Genomic DNA, 9142 nt, shown 5'->3' with positions numbered 1-9142 from the left:
CTAGTAGTTACTTCGCCCGAGTCCGGAGAGGACGAGGGAGAAGAAGGAGATGAGGAGGAGGAGGCGGACGACGGGGCTGCCAAGGTCACGGACGCCAAAAATGCGGAGGAGCCTGCCAAAGACAATACGGCTAAGTAGAGCTCAGGTCCTCCAGCAGCCGTCTGCTCAGCTTCCAAGCTTTTCTTTGTTCAGCTTTCTTTGTACTTAGCTTGTACTTTTCTTTTCTGTTTTTAATTTGAAGCCGCCTGTTGGAGCGGTATTGTAAACATTTCTGGCCGCCTTTTGAGCGGTCTAATCAATGAGAATTTTGTCCGCCTTTTGAGCGGTTTTTCAACTCTGTTTCATACTTAGCCATTTTTTGCAATTTTGTGTTTTTTGAATGATTTTCGTACGTCTCAACATAATGCCTTTTCGTACGTTCCTAGGGGTATGCCCCTTTATTCGGTGTTCGCCTAGTCCATTCTCTAAGCGGTTTGATTAACTTGGTAGTTTTTATACCTTAAAGGGTATGACGACTAGCAAGTTAATCAAATCATAATAATGATTGCCCTTGGACTAGGTGAAGCACCGAATCAATTTAATTGGCCGTTCGGCTATCATTGCACGAGTAGTCCGTTGAATCTATCGCTCGGACGCACCCTAGAAATCCCAAGTATTATCTCAACTTAGAGATTCCTTGCTCGGCCGGGCTAAATGCCTAGGTATGCCCTTGCCCTATTTGTAAAGGACACTTGTTTTCTACACAAGTTCGGAATACCTTGCCTCAATCGTCCGCCTAGAATTGGGCGGACGCATTGTTCTCTGAATTAATTCTTTTTTTTTTTTTTTTTTTTTTTTTGTGTGTGTGGCCGAATTGCTATATTGGGAGCAACCTTGCTTCCTTTTCACTTCGGCCATTTAGTAAGAATGATAAGCCGTGTTGCTATATTGGAAGCAACTTAGTAAATCATTTCATTCGGCCTTTAATCACAAATAATAATATGCAAATAAACACAAGTAAAACAACAAATAGTTCAACAATGCCTGACTTTTCATTAATTTTGTCAAAGGTACATTGTTGTGGCCGTATGGCTTTAATTACAAGGCTCGGTCAGTAGACCTAGCTGTATACACAGCTTTTTGGCTAGGTACCTACAGAAATAAAACTTAAACATGATATTTCTTCAGGTTGTCAGTGTTCCATGTCCGTGGGATCTGACGGCCATCAATTGCCTCAAGGCGATATGTGCCGTCTCGGACTTCTTCCCTAATTCGGTACGGCCCCTCCCAATTTGGGGTCAACTTGCCGTCCTCATTGGCACGGCCAACAGCTTCCATTTTTCTCAACACTAGATCCCCCATTTTGAGCGGCCGCTTAGACACTCGGCGGTTATATGCCCTTGTCATCCTTAAGCGATAAATTTCATGCCTAAGCGCCGCATTGCCCCTAGCTTCTGGAAGAAAGTCTAGGGCGGTCTTCATGGCCTCCCAATTGGCCGATTCATCATAAAGCATTACCCGCAAAGTGGGCTCGTACATTTCAATTGGGAGTACAGCCTCAGATCCATAGACCAAAAAGAATGGAGTCTCCCCTGTAGAACTCTTTGCTGTTGTCCGTATGGACCATAGCACATTGACCAACTCGTCTGCCCATAGGCCGCCTGCCTTTTCAAGCTTGCGCTTGATCCCATTTGAAATCAACTTGTTATAGGCCTCAACTTGGCCATTGGCTTGTGGTCGGCGGACTGAGGCAAAACAATGAGTTATGCCCTGGTCCCCCAACCATTCCTTGAGTTGGCGCGTCTCAAACTGAGGTCCATTGTCGAACACCATTGACTGAGGTACCCCGTACCGAGTGATTATGCTCTTCCAAATGAAGGCTGACACATCCGTCCATTTGATGCCCCGGACGGCCTCAGCTTCAACCCATTTAGTAAAGTAGTCTGCTGCCACTAGTACATATCGTCTCTGGCCGGATGCAGGAGTATACGGCCCCAAAATGTCCATGCCCCATTTAGCAAAAGGAAGCGGACTACTGATGGCTGATAGACTATTTGCTGGACGATGAATGAGGGTCGAAAATCTCTGGCACTTGTCATATTTTTTCACCATTTTCATGGCGTCCGAATTCAAGCTCGGCCAGTAATAACCCAAATGTGTCGCTTTTTCAGCTAAGGCTCGTCCTCCAATATATGAGCCACAATGTCCCTGATGAAGGTCGTCCAACACTTAATGCCCTCTTTCAGGAGTTATACACTTAAGGTAAGGGTTCACAAAGGCTCTTTTGAATAGTTCCCCATCCTTCATCTCGAACCAGGCCCCTCTCCTCTTCATTAGCCAACTCTCTTTTGGATCGTCCGGAAGTATTCCATCCCTTAAGTAGGAAATAATTCCATCCATCCAGGTTGAACTTCTATCTATTATCTGAACGGGCTCGGCATCAATGCTCCTTTTCTCCTTTACTTCCCAAAACACTGATCTTGGAGTATCACATGATGCCGAGGAAGCCAATTTGGAGAGCGCATCCGCTTGATCTGAACGAGGAACTTGTTTGAGAGAGAAATGTTCTAGGCCCTCGGCCTCATCCTTTACTAGCTGCATGTACTTCATCATGGCCGGCTCCCTGGCTTCGAAGCCACCATTGACTTGGTGAACTATTAGCCGGGAGTCCGAGCATACTTCAACTTTGGTTACCCCGGCCGCTTTACACATCCTTAGGCCGGCCAACAATGCTTCGTACTCATCTTCATTGTTTGACGCTTGAAACTGAAATCTCAATGCGTACTCATACTTGTCTCCCCTAGGAGATTCACATATAATACCAGCACCACATCCGGTCGCTGTTGCACTACCATCCACAAACACTTTCCAGACTTGGTCCCCGGCCGGCTGAAGATCAGGCCGTGTCATTTCAGCCAAAAAATCCGCAAAAGCTTGCCCCTTGATTGCCTTCCTTGGTTCAAACACAAGGTCAAAACCTCTGAGCTCCAAGGCCCACTTGAGCATGCGGCCACTTGCCTCTAATGTTGAGAACGACTTCTTCAAGGGTTGGTCTGTATAGACCACAATTGAATGTGCCAAAAAATACGGCCGCAGCTTCTTTGATGCCATGTATAAGGCCAGGCCAAATTTTTCAATTGGGGGGTACTTAAGCTCAACATTATGAAGTACATGGCTGATAAAATACACTGGGACCTGATGGCCGTCCCTCTCAGCAAGAAGGACGACACTTAGAGAGTGTTCAGAGATGGCAAGATAGATGTATAGCTTCTCATTCCTAAGCGGACTGACGAGGCGAGGCAATGTATGCAAGTGACTCTTCAACTGTACGAATGCTTCCTCGGCCTCCTCTGTCCACTCGAACATGGCTTTCTTCTTAATGGTTTGAAAAAAGTAACGGCACTTATCCCCTGACCTTGACAAAAATCTTCCAAGGGCTGCTAAACAGCCGGTCAGTCTTTGCACTTCCTTGATTGTTCTCGGAGACTTCATGTCAAGGACGGCTTGAGTTTTTTCAGGGTTGGCCTCAATTCCACGTTGATCAATCAAAAATCCGAGAAACTTGCCGGACTCAACACCAAATACACACATCTTTGGATTTAACATCATCTTATGCCGCCTGAGTTCGGTGAACGTTTCTCGTAGATCCTTGAGATGGTCGGCCGGCTCTTTTGACTTGACAATCATGTCATCAATGTATGCCTCCATGTTCCGGCCGAGCTGGTCTCTAAAGACTGTATTAACAAGCCTCTGAAATGTAGCAGGGGCGTTCTTGAGGCCTAATGGCATAACTTTGTAACAATACAACCCCTGCTCGGTCACGAACGCTGTTTTCTCTTGATCTTCTTCCCACAAAGGAATTTGGTTGAATCCGGAGTATGCGTCCATAAAACTCATTAGGGCGTGTCCGGCCGTAGAGTCAACCAAACGGTTAATCTTAGGCAAAGGGAAGCTGTCCTTAGGACACGCCTTGTTCAAGTCCGTGTAGTCCACACACATTCTCCAAGTTCCATTCGGCTTTTTCACAAGAACTACATTGGCCACCCAATCTGGGTAGAAGCATTGCCGAATGAAACCGGCGTCCAGCAGCTTTTTCACCTCTGCTGCGGCCGCCTGATTCCTCTCTTCTCCTTGATTCCTCTTCTTCTGGCGGACAGGTTTTATCAAAGGATTCACGGCCAACTTGTGCACGGCCAGGTCAGGACTTATCCCTGGCATTTCACCAACTTCAAATGCAAACACATCTTTGAATTCTCTTAAAAGCTGAACTAACTCATCCCCAAGCAATCCTAAAGCTATAGTGCCGACACTAACTGTCCGTTCTGGGTGGTTGGAGTCAAGCACTATATCCTAGTGGCTGCCGGCCGGCTGGGGCCTCAACTCATCGGGCCGACCGACAGTCATTAATTGCTAGGCTTCTTCTGCCCTGGCCGCCTTACGCTTCTGGCCGACCTGGTATGCTGGGAGTGAGGTTCCTTCTTCCTTTGGCTCGGACAGTTTTAGGCCGCGCGCTGTTGGCTTCACGGCCAGCTGATTACATTCCTTAGCCATTCTCTGACTTCCTTGGATTGTTCCAATTTTTCCGTCCGACCTTTCAAACTTCAACAGCATTAAGTGAGGCACTATAACCGCCTTGGCTGCATTCAGAGTGGGGCGGCCAAGGATGACGTTGTAGCCGGTCAACTCTCTAACAACAAGGAAGCGGACGACCATGTCTCTCCCCTCTTCCTTCTGCCCGAAGCGGATTGGAAGATCAATCCGTCCGACCGGATGAATGACATTCCCCCCAAATCCTACCAAGGGGTGAGTGATATCCTGGAGAGCATCTTCTGGGAAGCTTAAATTCCTTAGGGCAGACAGGCTGATGATATCGGCCGAACTGCCCGTATCAATCAATATTCGCCCCACCTTCAAATTTGCTATCATCATGACAAAGACCATGGGATCATTGTGCAAAGCCCTGACCTCTCCACAGTCAGCCTCACTTATGATCACTTCAGGAAATGGCTCGGCCTTAACGGCGTCCGTTTGCATCACATTTGACAAATTTCGAGCATCCCGCTTGATTCCTTTCATGGTAGGGCCGCCTGAAGCAAAGCCTCCTGATATCACGGCCACAAAACCTGAATCAGTGCTATTCCCATCATCTTCCTTGTCATTTTTCTTATCGCTTTGTTGCTTTTTCTCGGACGTGTTGTCTGTCCGTTTGTAGGTGAATTTGGACTTGGTCACATAGGGTTTCAGCAGACCCTTGTCGGCCAACTTATCCAACAGCCTCTTCATATTGATACAATCGTTCGTGTCATGACCTACATCCTTGTGGTAATGACAATACTTGTTCTTGTTTCTGTACTGTGTCGAGCCTCTCAAAGGCTGAGGCTTCTCAAACTCAAACTTGTCTTTTATCTCCATCAAAATGGAGTAGCCATCCTTGTTGAACTCATACTGAGGTTCATACGTCTTGCTTTTCTTTGACTTGGGTTGCTTGTCATCAGCCATCCAGATTTCTTTTCTTTTGTTTCCTTCTCTCTTTCGGCCGGCCGAGTCTTGCTGAGAAGATTGCTTCTTCTCAGCCCCCTTGGCTGGCTGTTCTGATTTGGTGAGCGAACAAAAGTCCGCGGCCTCAATATAGGCTTCGGCTTCCCGCAATACACCTGCGTATGACCGAATCTTTTTCCTTACCAAATCAAACTTAAAACCATTATGCCTTAATCCCCGGAGAAATTCTGAGTATGCCATTTCGTCCGGAATATTATGAATTTGGGCTTTTTCTTGGTTAAATCTTTGGACATACGAGCGTAGTCCTTCATTCTTTCCTTGAACAATTGTTGCCAAGTTGAGACTTGTCTTTCTTGGTGGGATGTTGTATGAGAAGTTTCCCACAAACAACAAACTGAGGGTGGTAAAACAATTGATGCATCCGGCTGGAAGGCTGTTAAACCAATCCTGGGCCACCCCTTTGAGAGTGGCCGGGAAGCATCTACACCATGTAGCATCATCTACACTTTGCAAGTACATCAAGTTCCTGTACGAGGTAATGTGTTCCTCTGGGTTGCCCGTACCATCATAGGCACCAACTAATACACTCTTCACTTTCGCTGGCTGAGGGGACGCTAGTATGTCTTGCGAAAACGGAGGCGGTTTATCTCCCAAATTCAACAAACGCATTTGCCAATCGATAGGCTGAGGCTGAGCGGACGTTCCATCCAGGTAGGGAGCTTGGCCGAACATCTGACCATACGGCCCATATTGCCCAAAGACTTGGGGAGTTGGCTGTATCAACCCATTGAGTACTTTAGGGGGCTGATATTGTGATGGCTGAACTGGAACGGGAGTAATGGTATGAGCGGCTTGACTTCTGCTGGAGACGGCCGTGTTGGTGTATTGAGAGAAGGATTGGTTGGAGGCTTCATCCGGCATGGTTGGGGTAGAGGCCGTGTCAGAATATGCGGCCCTCTCCCTTTGCCTGTGCCGAATGTAATCCCTTGCGTCTTTGAAACGCTGTGACGGCTCAGTCTCAACTCTTGTCGGCTATCTGCCCCTCCCCCCAGCCGACTGTGTTTTCGCCAATAGACTAGAGAGGTTGGTCCCTGGGACTCGGGGAGACCTTCCATGCGGACGACAGAATGGGGTGTTACCAGCATCAGTTGCGTTGGTCTTGTTGTTGGCTTTCTTGGAAGTGCCTCCTCCCCCCTTTCGCTGGGTAGCCGCCAACTCCTTGCGGAGCTTAGTCAGTTCGGCCATTAGGGTAGCTGGGGTAACAGGAGGTTGCTCGGCCTCTTCAAATGAGGCAGTCAAAGGATTGCTTGAATGTATGGTGGTACGTATGTCTTCTACATATCCGTCCTCGCCTGGACGAGGACCAGAATTAGGTGTCTGACCATATATTGCCATAACGGACGAGTATCCCCACAGACGGCGCCAAATGTTTCGGGGTTTTTTGTGATTCCCTCGGATACTGGTCACGTTCTGCCGACAATGAGACTTGGACACCTGCAAAAACAACGAATATTCCGGTGACCGGAATATTCGCCTCCGACGATCAAGTTAGTGATCGGAAACCGGAAAAGGCTAGAGAGAGAAAGTAGAGAGAAGTTGGAGCTTTTAGTGCTCTATATTTATGTCATGTCAAAATCCACCCTCCCATCATAAATGATTGGGGTATTTATAGGGGTGGGAACATGTGCCCTTCTAGGGTTTATAACCTAGAATTTCGTGACATGATTGGTGCGCAATCAGAGGTCGCCACGTGTCATGAGGGGCGCCGTTTTACGGCTTTCAAGGGTTTCTCGGGATTTGGGCCTGAGGTCATCAGGGCCTTTTTCTCTTTCTGATGTTGTATTTGAGTATTGAAGGTACCTGACATGTGGCACCCTGTCAGGTGGACACGTGTCCCTCTCTCATAGGGCCATGTGTCACCTTCTTATTGGGCCACGTGTCACTATGAGATTGGGCCACGTACCTGGGGTATTTTTACCCTAAACACTAAGCATGTCGGATTCAGGGTTAACTAGTTGACAACTTGACATTATTCAACCCATTAATATAATCGGGTTATGTGTACTGTGTTGGTTTCGGGTTGAAAATGTCAACCCAAACCTAATCCATTTCATATCGACCCAATTACTTATACGAGTGGAGAATTTTTTATCTAGACCCGCTTATTTTGGGTTGAGTTAGTGTCGTGTCAGCTTTTGACAGCCCTAATTGTTGTCAAAATTTCCTTTTTATATATATACTTTGTATCATCTTTACTATTTCAATAATTTTTTTAAGACTTAAAAGCCATGGACATAACTAGGGGTGCTTATCGAGCGAGTTTATCACAAGCTGAGGGGTGCTCTATTCGACTCGACTCAAAACTTTTTACGTGTGCTCAACTCGTGCTCGCTAAAGTTTTGAGCTAATAAAACCTACTTGACTCGTGCTCGTTAAAGTTTTGAGTCAAGTCGAGTAGCTCATAATCGATCTGTTCGTTAAAGTTTTTGCCCTTCTAAAATTACATACCTTTATTTATTTTTGTTCACTTAATATTGTTTTCTTTTATATTATATATTTGTTATATTAAAAATTTACTCTTTCTTTTTTGATTATATATATTAACACTTTATTAAGTATTAAATTTGTTTAAAAATGATAAAGTTGTGTTTGGAAACATGATATTCATTTCAAATGTTGGAATAATTGAATTTCAGAATTTGAAATCATGATATTCAATTCCATTTGTTGGGTGTTTGGGAAACATTAGAATTTCAATTTCAAAATTTCAAATTCTATGCTTGGAGATGAGTGAAATTTTGAATTAAGCAAATAAGATTCTCGTTTAGAAAAAAAAATTACATCTACTTAATCAATACTCGTGAGTCATGACAGACAATTAATCAAATAAAACAAGCAGAAAAAATAAAAATAAATTACCTAATAAGGTAATCAACATTTTAAGGAAATTATAATCAGTAATTAAAAATTTAATTGAAAAAAGTGAAAATTAATTAGTGAAAAATCAACATATTCAATTGATAATTTCGACCAAAAAACTATCAAATTAATCGATATCATCAGGAAATTAAAGCTGATTCAATTGAGGCCAAGAGAAAGCTCAAGAGCTTCTTCAATAGAGGAGTGATAGTCAGTTTAGTGAAGGAGAGATCAAGCTCACATGATGTTTCAATGGAGGAGATAGAAAACTTATACGCCGTTTCAATGGAGGAGAGAGAAAGCTCATACGCCGCTTCAATGGAGGAGAGAGAAAAGCTTAGATGTGCCTTGGAGAATTAAGAGTACACTTTCATGGAGAAGACAAATTAAAGCTCACTGGTTGCTTTAATGGAGAATTTGAGTACGAAAAACCACATTAATCTTCAATGGAGTAAAGAGCCCATAAAATGCTCCAATGGAGGAGAGGGAACCTAAGCCGAGGAGAGATAAAATCAAAAGGGGAAATCGGGTCTAACCCTAGGAGAGAGAGAAAGTCAGATTTTTTTTTTTTTTTTTAAAGAAAGTAAGAATTGAAATGATAGGTTTTGGGATGGAATTTGAAATTTTGATAAATTGGGTATAATTCTTTAAGGGCTGGATTTAAATCAAATACAAAATCAAATTATAACATTACCCAAACTTGTTCCAAATCCAGCATTTCAAATGAAATGCTTGAAACCAAACA

Source organism: Chenopodium album, chromosome 22, assembly GCF_948465745.1.
Source record: "Chenopodium album chromosome 22, dcCheAlbu1.1, whole genome shotgun sequence".
Lineage (NCBI taxonomy): Eukaryota > Viridiplantae > Streptophyta > Magnoliopsida > Caryophyllales > Amaranthaceae > Chenopodium > Chenopodium album.
This window is presented reverse-complemented; position numbering follows the sequence as displayed.